Genomic DNA, 12,949 nt, shown 5'->3' on the forward strand with positions numbered 1-12,949 from the left:
TCCACAGCAGCTAAGAGAGGGCCACCCTCTCACCAGGTCCAGTAGGAAACCAGCATCTCCCTGCATATGGGCAGTGAAAAAGCAAACAAAGAGCAAGTTTCTACCCCTCAAACCTCAATGAAACTTCACAGTCCCCCTCTGAAAGGGTCTCATATTCAACAGACTCTAACAGACTAATAACTTGTGCTAAGGGTAAAAATACTGAAGGAGTGTCACACAAGGGCTACAAAACTGCACAACAGTCTAAGATGTTGTCCTGGATTGCAAGGCAATGTGTATTCTGTTTGCCATCTGTTAGAGGTGTGGCAGTTATCTTCTGTAAATTGGGCAGTTTTCTTTATCTCTTCCACAAACCAATCCTCCCCCTGGGGAGACATCTGCTGTCAATGCGCCATTGAGTGTCGCTGCATGACTGATAAAATTACAGCAACCCATTGTGAGATGCTCTGCCCTAAGAGAGGAACCAAGCAATCCTACCTGGATACAATCTGAGATTTTCTGACACCAGAACAGCCCTTCCACTGGATTCCCAGAGGAGCAGCTGTCTTTTCCACTGGATCTAAAGAGGAAGACTACACCCTTCTACAGGATCACTGCTCTAACAGAACGACATGTGCCACTCCAGGAGGACTGCAGCCACAATTCCAGTTGGACTGCTACCAACAACAGGGTTTCAGGTTGTATTCTGACTCTGTCAGTGTTGTTTTTGATTTATTGCATTGTTTATTTTATTTTTAAAATTTTCTTCCCTAATAAAGAGCTGTTATTCCTGCTCCCATATCTTTGGCTGAGAGCCCTTCTTAATTTCGAATTTATAACAATTTGGAGGGAGGGGGTTTACAGTTGCCAGTTCAGGGGAGGCTCCTGCCTTCCTTAGTAGAAACATGTCTTTTCAAACCAGGACAGAAGTATGTCCTAGAACTCACAGTACAATTTTTCTTATTGTTGTTTATGCTAGCTAAAACAAAAATTAATAAGCCTCTGATAACTAAGTCTGCGACAGTTACTAACAAAATATTATGCTTCTGTCTCAGAAATGGGCTAGAGTGCATTAAAGAGATCCTACAATGTATTTTAATAAGTTTTCTCATTGTATTTCTACTTGTAATATGTCTAGATCGACCTAGAAGATTCAAAGAATATAATCGTCCTAACATTCTAGATCCACTAAAGCATACATAAAGCATTAATGTAGAAATATCACAAGCAAATTTCAGTTGCAAAACTCTTTTTAACTAAGAATTTGCCTCCTGTCATCATTAAAAAAAACCCAAAAACCTAAAAGTCATCTGTTAATATTGCTTGCACTGTTACAATATCAACTAGAAAAATTAAATACCTGTATTTCTTCAATCATTCCTAAGTTGTTCATGTTAAAAATCTTGGTTTGCACTAGATATTAGCACAAGCTTGTTTAAAAAAATACAAAAAACTTCTAAGAAAAATATATTAGTATACAAACTTTACAAAAGTTAAACCCTTTTTCCTTTGAGATAAATGAGAAAGCCTTGGGCAGAAGAGGTTCCTTCAAGTCCTCACAGTGAAAAAGAGACACCCTCAGCAACCCCTACTTCATTAATACTGTTCAAAGTCCATGTTTTTGCTCCTATTTTTAGTTATTACTACAAAGAAAAAAAGGGGAAAAAGGTTGAGTGAATGTACACTCCCCCCCCTTTAAGTGTCACATAGCATCATGTTCTCATGTCTTTCAACCAATCATATTAACAGCACAATAGTCCTATGATAATCAGCTGCCTAACCTATGATAAATGTGTTTCAATGGACACTGGAACATGCTGGATATGTCTGCTTATCCTGATGTCCTCTCAAGAACCATCACAAGGACCTATCTCATGGAAAGGACTCTTGAAGTGTCAGTTCATATAAGGGCTTGATTTGCTTACAAATTATGTTTCCTGCTTACAAACTGTTTTTCTGTTTGCAGGTTGTTTTCTCCAGTAGCTGGGTTTTTCTCTAAGGGATAAATGGTTTAAATGTTAAGTAGTTTCTTGGTTTTAGAAGTAAGCTGTAACTTATAAACATCAAGCCTGTGACCAACGCTAACCTGAGCTCTTGCCTGGCATATCCTGGATGTGAATGCTGCAGCTCCAGTGCAAATTAGACCCATGCTGTCTTCTGTCCCCCCGTCTGCAAAGGGCCCTTGCAGGTGGGTGACAGAGAGCAGATCACAAATTCATACAGACAGAAGGGCGAGGAGTTGCCATGTATCACAGCACAGTGAGACTTAGCCAGCCCCTGGGCTGACTGGCAGGGGCCTGGCCCAGTCACATCGCTCCCAAGGCTGCTGGGATGTCACTGGCCGCACCCTGAAGGGGCGTAGGCGTCAGACCAATGGAAGTATCCAGGCTGGCCTTTTGAAATTCGCTTCATAAGGAAGGGTTGCGGAATAAACTCTCTCTGTTGCCACACGAAGATCTGGGTGAGTGATCTCTTTGTCTCCTGCCCGCTTTTCCCCCGCCATGAGTCAGCACAAGAGGTGTTCAGCAGCCTTTGGAAGGTTCTGGAAGGCTCTCTGCAGTTACGGCAGTTGCCCCCCGGTTGCTGCTGCAGTTGGAGGCTGCACTCCCAGCGCAGTGCCTGGGCTCTGACTGTAATGGTGAGCAAGCCTCAGCCCCCTGTTCCATTCCTCCAGCCCACCCTGGCTGTCCTGCTCTGAGCCAGGCTTCACCCCACACTGGGAGCCCAAACAGAGCCCCATGGCACCACTGTGGTCAGAGCTGGTGGGAAAACTGAGGGTGTTGCACAGCAGGGCCTGGTGCCAGCAGGAAACCCATGGAGAGCCTTGCTGGCTCCGGAGGGCCCTGTGCCTCCCACTCTCAGAGCCGGGGGACACCCAGGGAATTGTCACCATGTGCATGGCCTCTACTCAGGTTATTGGTGGGCCTTCGCTTTTGGCCACCATCAGAGGCAGGGACCGGGCTAGAAGGACCCCTTGCATGTGCATGACGCATTTTTAGCAAAAATAAGGAAATGTGAAATATGAATTTTACTCTTTTAAGACTCTTTGCTGTCTTCATCTCTGATGAAGATAGGGCAGTGGTGAGCCACAGGCATAAAAATGAGATGGTGAGACCACTTCAGATGGAAGAGGTTTATATCCATGAAATCGAAGTAATGGGGAAATCTGTGCTGCTCAGCTTCTAAGTGTGAAATTCTGCTTGGCAGGCTGCAACTTTTAAGGTGGAAGAAGAAAGAAGGATTTCTTTCAGATGTTTTTTTGTGTGTAAATAAGGACATTTTAAGGCATGTAAATATAGTAATTATTTTTTCAGTCTTATTGGGAACCTTGTGACCCCATGACACAAGGGTTAATATATTAAACTCAGGGATTCACAAAATGACACAACCAAGGTCAGTACTGTACATTAAGATGTGCATTGTAAGGTACAGTACATTAATCATCAAAGTTGGAGACTATATTACATGAGCTCCATCACTACATCAATTAGTTCAGAGCTTTCACATTTGAGCTATGACTTCTGAGAATCAGAGACTTTCTATTCTGCAGTGATATTTGCCTCTTTTTCAGCTGGCTTCGCAATTAACCAGGATTTTTCTAGCTCAAAAATATAAACCCCTTTTTTTTTTTTTTAAATTTTAGTTTAATTGCTGTGTCTCTAGGTTTGTAGGTTTTTTTTTAGGATGCCAAGAGACTTTTTAGATCAGAAGACTGGCCCTAGCTTTATCATACGGCAGTGCTGGATGTAGTAAAAAACCCCTAATATCAGAGGTGAAAAAGCAGAACAAAAGAACCCCTGCTCATCAGATAAAGCAGAGGAATTGATTTAGTGTCTGCTTCTACAGAAGGCCTCATTCCTCCTATATGTACAATTGATTATTCAAATAACTTGATAACAATTGATGTAATTATTTCTGATTATTCTTGATTAGAGTCCTGGAGCTGGGTGATTACATCTTGATGTATGCATCATAAATGCAGGAGATACGGCCTAGATGAGGACAAAATGTCATTTTATTTTCCAGTTTATTCATTTTTGCTAGATAAAAAGACTCTGAAAATTTAATTATATGATCCTAAACAGAGGCTTGCTGACCTTTTGTAAGTTAAGTAGTAGAACCTCTTCAGTTATGGAGGTGAAACTCAGTGGTGGTTTTTAATGCTTAAGAAGGCTAAAAAACACCTTAGAGTTGTGTGATTGACATGCAAATAATGTGAGTGTGAATGTTTCCTTTCTACAAAATCAAGTCTGTAGTGATAAGAAGAGCAGGTTATTCCTAGGAGAATATAACCACTGAAGAAGCAGCAGTTAATTCAAATTAATTTGTTGATTTCTCTCAAATTTACAAAGGATACAAATTTAAATTTCATGTTTCCTTCTCCTGTATATTCAACTATGTTTTTATTATTGTTTAGCATTTTACAGTTTTGCTGGTGCTTAGAAGATTGTAATATGTATCAGATAAACATCTAAACTTTTTTTTAATTATTTTACATCTTTATTAAAAGCCATGACAAAGCTACTGGGTCTGATTCTGCTACAGCAGAGAGTAAGGTGGGCTGGGGTTGAATGCTGAAGTCAAAGCATTCTGCAAGCAAAGTACAGAACTGATTGTAAAGGCCTTTGGTTAAGACCATTTTTATTAAAAATGTGCATTGATCTAAATGGTGTTCTGTCTAAGAAGATTATATCTTCTGACACGAGGGAGTGCTACATCTGAACAAAATAGATGCTGTCCACCAGCAGCCTGCAGTATTGGGTAAATTCCTACAGAAGCAAGCAGAAACTCACTGCCAACTTAAGTCAACACTGGAAGTATCTGACAGCAAATTGCTGTGGCAGAAAAATTCTACTGGCTGGATGAGCTGTGTTTAATACTCACATGACAAATATGTTTCTGTTTATTAATTTTCTTTGAGGTAACAAAGAAAAATCTCTGTCTGCATTTACAAACATGTAATCACATGTTAATTTCTGTCCACTTTTATTTTAAGCATGTCAGGCTGCAGAAGTGAAGCCCTTCAGGAAAAAGGTGAAAATAGATGAGACCTGCTGAAAGTCCTTTTGCATTCTCTTTCCTGCAGAAGCCTTTCCGACGTGCACAGAAGCCATTGAGTCAAACCGCAGCGCTCATTAGGAGGTGCATGCCAGGGCTCCATCTGCCCTGCTGGGAGAGGATCAGCAAATGAGCAGCAAAGAAGATGTCTACATGCTAGACAATAGTGCCGTGCCCTCTGCCGGCAGAGGAAAGTTCTCAACCGATTTTAAGGGTCAGAGTAATGAAAACTTAGCTGCAAGGCACTCTGTGCAAAGAGGTTTCTCACTAAGTCATGCTAACCAAGAAGACAGAGTACCTATTTCCGAAATCTCTGATCCTCTTAAGGTTACTGAAGAACCAAAGGCACAGACTGTAAAAACTGATCTAGAGATACCACCTCAAGCCAAAGTCACATCAATACCACTATCTTTTTTCCCATCTAAACTACAGCAACTCCTTGTAGCTGCAGCAAGCAGGGTCTCTGAAGCAAGGCAAGCTCCAGAAACACAATCTGTAATTTACATATGGCCAGTAATAAAGATGCAAGAGAGTTCCATATCCTTCTGGCACAATTTTTCAAAGTCTTTAATACCAAGCAGCCCAGATTTAACCAGACCCCGTTCTAGTCCTGATGTACCTGGAGATGAGAAATGTTCCCAAATAACCCCAATGAAAGAGCTTGTGCAAGAAGAGCCAGATGAAAAGAAAGCAAAATTCTATCCTCTCACTGTAAAGTCATCTAACAGTGCTGTTTCAGAAGTTTTAAAGTCACTCACCAATATCAAGAATAAGGATTTTATGTTAACACTTTCATCTATTAGTCCTATTGGAGAGCAACCGGAAATTCCTCTCTTTAAGGGAAATGCTCTGATGATCTATAATCATCAAGTCTACCTTCTGTATGTAATGAGGCATGAAGACCTGGCAGCAGAAATGAAAATATCTGGCCACCATATGTTGTTTATGAAGACCATAATTTTTCTCATTACATGTCGTTCTGTCCGTGAGCTGACATTCCAAGATTCACATCCACTGCTGTTGAGAAAGGATGCTGTGAAACAGAACATAAAATGTCTTACAGCCTGTGCCACCCCCACAGCCCAGAAGAAAACATCAAATGAAAAACATTTCTCTTCACACAAGAGGACTACAATCTCTCAGGCCGAGGACCGCTTCTGTCTTGCTGGGAAAAGGCAGCAGGGGATAACCCATGATGATCAGGTGAGCCTCTGTGTATGAACAGTAAATTGGCCCCCTGTTAGACATAGCTGAATGCAAAGTGCAGTATTCAGAATATTGATAACAGGCTGTGCAAGATGAGTGAGTTGTTTTTTCTCAGTTTTTCTGGGGAAGTTAAACAAAAGTCCAGCAGATACGATCACTGTAGAGGAAATCAAATTAAGGCTTGCAGGCCTATAAGACTTCACTGTTTTAAAAAACATAGTTACATAATGCTGAGAAAAAAATATGTCTTGAGTTATACCAAGATTTTTCTAGTATTTGAACAGAACAAAAGCATTGTGGTCCATTGTTATTTAGAGAACAGTAGGGCCAAATTTAATATAATAGCAAGGTATTTCTCAAGGGAGAAGGTTGGGATTTTGAAAACAGGTGATGAGTGCCATTGTGGTCATTTTTTAAAGTAACGATGGAAGAATAGAGAAGGGCTGGCATGCAAAATCCCGCCTGAATTAAATTCTTGCAAAGCCACATGCCCATGGTATGTGCCACTGTAGGAAAAAAGCTGTGAAAATAAACTGGGATGGGAAGAAAATGACTACACTCACTTCCTTATAGTCAAGTTCGACTCTTTCCCATTTCAGTTCCTCAGCAAGACTGCATTCCTATCCAAAGAAGACTTGCATAAAAGAGATGATGAAAAAGGACATTGGGATAATGACAAGGAAATAAGAAAGAAATTTGGTCTTGTTAAAGGTGTAAGAGTTGTTCTCAACAGGGTAAGTGCCTGTGAGCTTAAGGATTTGACTGCCAAACCTTCTGCACTTGAAAAGTAAACATTATGACAGAGAACTGAGGGAAGTACCAGACATGCATACCTCTCTGTACACAAATATAGAGTATACCTCACCTTGAAGTATTTATGACAGAGCATTAGTATAAATTTCAACATTTTTGAGCATTTAACCCCATAACATAAAACATTTCCTGTTAGAGAACCTCACCACAGCTACTTCTAAAATGTCAGGATCTGGTGCTTCCCCCCTCCCTGGAGGATTTTCTCCAAAAAGTGCAGGTAAAATGCCGACTACTGCTGAAGTCTTTTCTGACTCTGCCTTCTCTTTGGCACTCATACAGCTGCAATGGAAAGCAGAAAAAGTGCCTGCTGAGCTCTTCCTGCTAGCAGTGGTTTGCAGTCTGTCTGTGCCAACATGTGGCTTGTAGGCAGAAACCATCACCCAGCCTTTCCAAGATCTTTGAGAATGGTCTGTTTTTGTTGTCTCTGAATGGGAGCATCATTGGTGTACCCTCAGCATTCATGAAAATATACTCTGTCTTCTTGTAAAATATTTCAAGGTCAGGTGGAGCAAAACTCTCAAAAGAATATATTAAAAAACCACAGGTACAACTCCAGGATTAAGATTGTTTTTTTTTTTTTCCTTTGTGCCAGTACTCAAATGAAAGTAATCAAACAAGTATTGGCTGTCATTTCTCCTATAATTTCCTTTCCAGTAAATATGCCAAGGCAGACCCTTAGGATAATCAAATTTTTATGGTGTTTCTCCATTTATACATGTTATAATTTCTCAACATGTATTCCAGAAATCGAATAAGATCAAATACCTAGCAAAATACTTAATTTTTGTCTGTTTTATACAAATGCTTCTACTTGCTGGACTGCTATTGAGAAGTTTCAGTTACACCAGTGTTATTAATGTTAGTTCCCATTAACCTGAACTGTTATTGTGACTGCTTTTCAATATTTTCTGCTGCCATGTCTTTTCCTTTGCAGATTACATTCATTTTATTACATTCTGTCATTTCACAGAACACAGACTGTGTTCTTTGCATGTAGAGTCATTTGATTAATAAAAAGATGTTACATCTTTGCTACATCTTCTTTAAGCTGTTGCTCATCATTTCTATCTTCCTCTAGTTTCTTTCATGAAAATTGAGCTCATGTAGAGGTTGTGACAGTGGGATTAACCTATGTTTGTTGAATCTTGATGGAGGATCTTTCAAATCCAGGTGCCCCTGGCTAAAGGGAACACCTGTACAAAATGTTTTGTTTTATATGCAAGACATAATTTACAAGAATAATAATAGCTATTATCAAAGGAACTAGAATATCCAGGGGGGGGAAAAGCATTATATACCAACATGGAATGAAATGGAAGAATAATTGGTAAGGATATAATTGAATACATAACACATCTACTATTCAATACATAAACAATAGTTAGTATTCAAAGAGTGAAGAGGTTGATAGAGCAAGAGGAGAGTGGTAAGTAGGTTACATCCAGAGGGCAAGAGAATGACAGATCCCAAAGGATTGTGGAACATGGAGATAGGGAAGTATGAATTACAAAGTATTGTGAACAGGACATAGCAATGATGATTTGGAAATTACAATGTAACACAGAACCAATGCCTAAATTATTTACCTGAGTTTGGAATTCCATATGATTGTTAATTCTAGTGAATGGTAATGTGCTTCATCAAAATCCTTCAGCTCAGTCCCGTTACCAAAACACATGGGAGCATGTAGCTTTGTTGGGAGCTCTAATAAGCATCCTGAGGGAAGAGTCCTTCACTTTCAATCTCAGGATGATAAAGTTGCTGAACTTACCAACCATTGCAGCTTTTGGCCAGGGGCCAAGCTGTTTCCATCTTCTACAGTTCCTCCTCCCCTGCTGTATGGAAGGCCTCTGTCCTCTCCCGCAAGAGCCACCTGCACCACTTTGCAGGAGCCTCCTGCTCTAAGAATGGCTGCTATAAATGTGGGGAAAACCAGGTGAAAAATCTATTGCCTGTGTTACATGTGAGAGGGATAGACCTAACTTTTGCTCCTGGCCTACGTATTTTATAGATTTATAACTATAGATTCGTTGATTTAAAAACCTGTCTAGACTCTGACAGAGTACATTCCCTTCCAACTACAGTAGTCAGATTATTTGTTTCTGGAACTATATGTAACACCATCTGTTAAAACCTAGTCTGATTTATCCAGTTATTTAGAGAGAAACAGTGTTAGGAAACACATTAGGAATTTAAATGTAGGTAATTCCCTTCTGTGCTTCTCATTAGATCAATGATTATAACCCACTATCTTTATATATTTCCTTTGTGTACAGAAACTCCAAAGTAAGAAGCACAAGCATTCTGAGTTTAAATAAGTGGATGAAGTCATCCAAGTTAGAATGGAGGACAGCCAGGAAAGGGGGTTTCCTGCTAACTGGAAACTTCATTTTTTCAGATTTGATTTCAGTCTGAATTAGATGAAATCTTTATTCTTCCCAGTTTCCCAGTCAGCAGGAAGCTACTCAGACACTGGAATGGCTCAGCTAAGCTCGCTCTATTACCAACAGCCAAGCCACGTATCGGCACCACTGAAGGCTGGGGCTTCCCCGACTCTCTGACTCCTTGGCTCTCCCCCAGGGGACGGCTGTGGGGTTACTTCAGGATTCTGGACATTCAGCAAAAGTTCACCAAGAACAAGAAATTTTAGACTGTAAAACACGGACTCTCTCAAATGAAATTTGTTCCATGAGGAAACTTTAAACCTAATCTTTTCATCTGCAAGTTCTGTGTAAGGCACCGATTTTCACAACACAAAGGAGAAAGGCAGTGGGTACAGAACCATTTGTGCAGTTGTGATAGCAACAAGAACAATGGGAATTGAAGTTTCAATTTGTGGAAACTCCCAGAACATACTTGAGTGTCAGAAATCTTTTTCTGGTCTCTCTTGAAGTGTGATGTTTTGAGAGTGGCTGAGCTTCAGCTGGCTGCACTCCAAAACCACTGTCCCATATGAGGCAGTGCCTGAAGACATCTTACTGTTTCGTTTGCCCCTACAAACACAACAAACTTCTCCACTGCTCAGGGTGGAAACCATGGCAAGATGTTCCTTTTGTACAGGGTATGTTTTGCGCCCAGCACAAGAAGGGTCTTTAGCACTCAGCTGACACTAACAAGAAGAAAATGCAAGTAATACTCCCCCCCCCCATGAATTAAATCCATTATCAACATATATAATTTTGTAACAGATGGGTATTCAGCAATATTATTTTGGAGATATAAAGGATTTTTTTTTTGTTTAATTAGCAGTCCAGCTCTGGGGTAAGAGTATTACTCATAGGCATGAGATTGAGGTCTAGCAGATTGCTGACTATGAAGCCAGGGAAAATTTAAGGTATTTGTAATCTTGACAGAGGTACTCAGAAATCTTACAAGATGATACTTCTAGTACTTTTAGATTTTCCAGTGCACTCTAGAAAGGGACAGCTATCCTACTGGGCAATTATCCTAAATAAACCATACCTGAACCTTGGGCTGCAGCACATATATCCTGGATTGTTTGAACTTGCATCTGATATTCTGTATTGTGCAAAAAATGTTCTGTGTCTTTTAAAGACCTTCATGTAGGAAGACCTCTTACAGCCCTATTTTTCTGGTAGGAAAAAATATTACTCACTGCATGCTTGAAGCTCAGATAATTTTGGAACGTACTCACATTTTGTCCATATCTTTCTGGAAATTCAGTGACTCCAGGGAATAAACTCCCAGCCTCTAAATGATTTTCTGCCTATCAAGCAAACACAAATGTCCCCTGTAGGTTTGCCCAGAGCCAGAGCCTGATTGAAGTTTTTGAGTTTTCATTACACTCTGTTGCAGTGTGGATAAAGTGAGAAAACATCTTATATGAAAAATTCCACCTTCTCCCTCTGCAGATTTGCTTCTCACGGCCCTGAGTCAGTGCTGATTGTGAAAACTGCAACCTCCTATGTACTTTTGTTTTTTAAATAACCCTGAAAGGTCAATCAAACAGTATGCAAAACTCTTATAACTTGGACACTCAAATTTAGAAAACAGGAACAACAACTTGTACCTAAATCAACAGTCTTATCTGGAAGCTAAAGAACAGGGCAAGCTTCATAAATATCACTTCTTGTTGCTTAATTTGAACATCCAAGGTAAAAAATATTTGGTTTCAACTGTTATTTCAAGAATAAAATCAGTGTTTTGTTTTCACCCTTCAGGAACATTTACAAAGATGAGTTGTACATCAGACTGGGTGAACAAGGGATGATTGTCCTTTCCTTAAGTACCAGAATGAAGGATCGTTGGATTAAACTACTAACAACCAGAAGGTTTAGAATAAACAAGTGGAGGTGGTTCCTCATGTCACGTGTGGCTAAGTTGTAGGAATCACTGCTAGCAGGTTTTTGCAAATACTTCAGTTTATACCAGCATAATTAAAATGCTATTGCACAGAGCCATAGAAAGATGTCTGAGGGTATTAACTGCTATCTCTGCCTCGGGAAATTATTGCACTTCAAATGGTAGAGAGTGGACAAGTATAATTTCATGTTCTCCTATGCTCCTGTAGACATTTTAGTAATGTTAGGACAAAATGTTGGGTCAGGCCCAAGGTCCATTTAGCTCCATAGTGTGTTCTCAACTTTGGTAGGTAGTGAGGGCAGGGTTCAAAGGCAGTGCTGGCTACAGGTGGCCACTGATACTGGCCACAGCCACAAACTGGAAGGCGACTGGACTGAGATGTCAGCGATGCTGCATGGAGATCACTGCTGCCCCCAGCAAGAGACCTGAGGCAGAGGAGGGACAGACACACCAACATGGCATCTGCATGGAAGGGGCTGTAGGTCAGCCAGGCAGCTCACTGGGGTGTGCAGTTTACACAGTTCTCAGAAACACAGAAAATAACTCCTGGTAAACTTTTATCTTGATGAATTTTGCTCTTGCATCATTACTAGGTGTCTGATTTCAGTCTGAATTCAGTCTCTTTGAATTTATTCATTATTCAAACAATCACCCAAAATTACCTTGTCCATAATGTAAAAGTACATGCATACATACATAAGTAATAACATGCAGCTGTATCATTTAATGGAGAAATTAACTTCTCAAGATCATTCTTCTGAAGAGAATATTCATAGGATATCCACAATTCTGAGCATGGTAAATAACAATATCCACTTCTTTCTCTTTGGATTTCAAGACATTAAGTGTATTCCAAATGAGGACAAAGTAATGCTGTGCTAATCACTGCACTAGTACCAATGAGAAATTTGGCACCTCTTTTTTGTAGATATTGTTGAAAATCCCACCCGAAGTGAAAGAGGCTCCAAAGGCACCCAGGCTGACTGTGACACAGCTAGGAAGTTAATCCAGTCTCAGAGTTCAGTTTTCACATAAGGCAAACCCTTCTGTGCCAATTCTTCACTGGTAGACAAAAGTATCTTTCTCTCAGGATCTCTGCCTGGTGCCAGAATGCCAGCTCACAGTGGGCTGGAACTGGCCCAGGTTAGTTTCCTGTACTTGCAGTTATGGGAAACTTAAAAAAAGAAAAGAGCCATACAAAAGTGGCAAAAGTGGCAAGATGGCCAGGTCAATGGAGTTTAGTGGTAAGAATATCTCCACCAGTTACCAAACTGCACTGCACTGGAGGTTGTGTTGGCCCGAGAGAGGGAAGCAGTTTCACGTATCGGTATCCTCACCAGTGGGACTTAATGTGCATAGGACATGGATCCTGCTCCTGTTCAGGTAAAAACTAACTTCAAAAGGTGTTCTGCTTGAACACAATCTCTCCTAAAAATAGACTTAAATCTTCATGGAATAAGAGGAATCAGTCTGAGCAGTTGGCTGCCTAGCTTTTCTCCTGTGAGTCCAGCACAAGTAATTCTAGAGTAGCAATTCTCTCAGCCCACTTCCTCTTTGTGACATTACCATG

At 40.4% G+C, this 12,949-nt stretch overlaps 1 long non-coding RNA gene across 1 annotated transcript; it reads left to right on the plus strand.

Annotated features, from left to right (window-relative positions):
* The first annotated feature begins 2,351 nt into the window (after nt 1–2,351).
* On the plus strand, nt 2,352–7,958 carry LOC135444906 (uncharacterized). Its single transcript, XR_010439349.1, has 3 exons — nt 2,352–2,440; nt 4,976–6,240; nt 6,843–7,958. It is a non-coding gene; the product is annotated as an uncharacterized LOC135444906 (long non-coding RNA).
* The last annotated feature ends 4,991 nt before the right edge of the window (nt 7,959–12,949 follow it).

Source organism: Zonotrichia leucophrys, chromosome 3 (genome assembly GCF_028769735.1).
Source record: "Zonotrichia leucophrys gambelii isolate GWCS_2022_RI chromosome 3, RI_Zleu_2.0, whole genome shotgun sequence".
Classification (NCBI taxonomy): Eukaryota; Metazoa; Chordata; class Aves; order Passeriformes; family Passerellidae; genus Zonotrichia; species Zonotrichia leucophrys.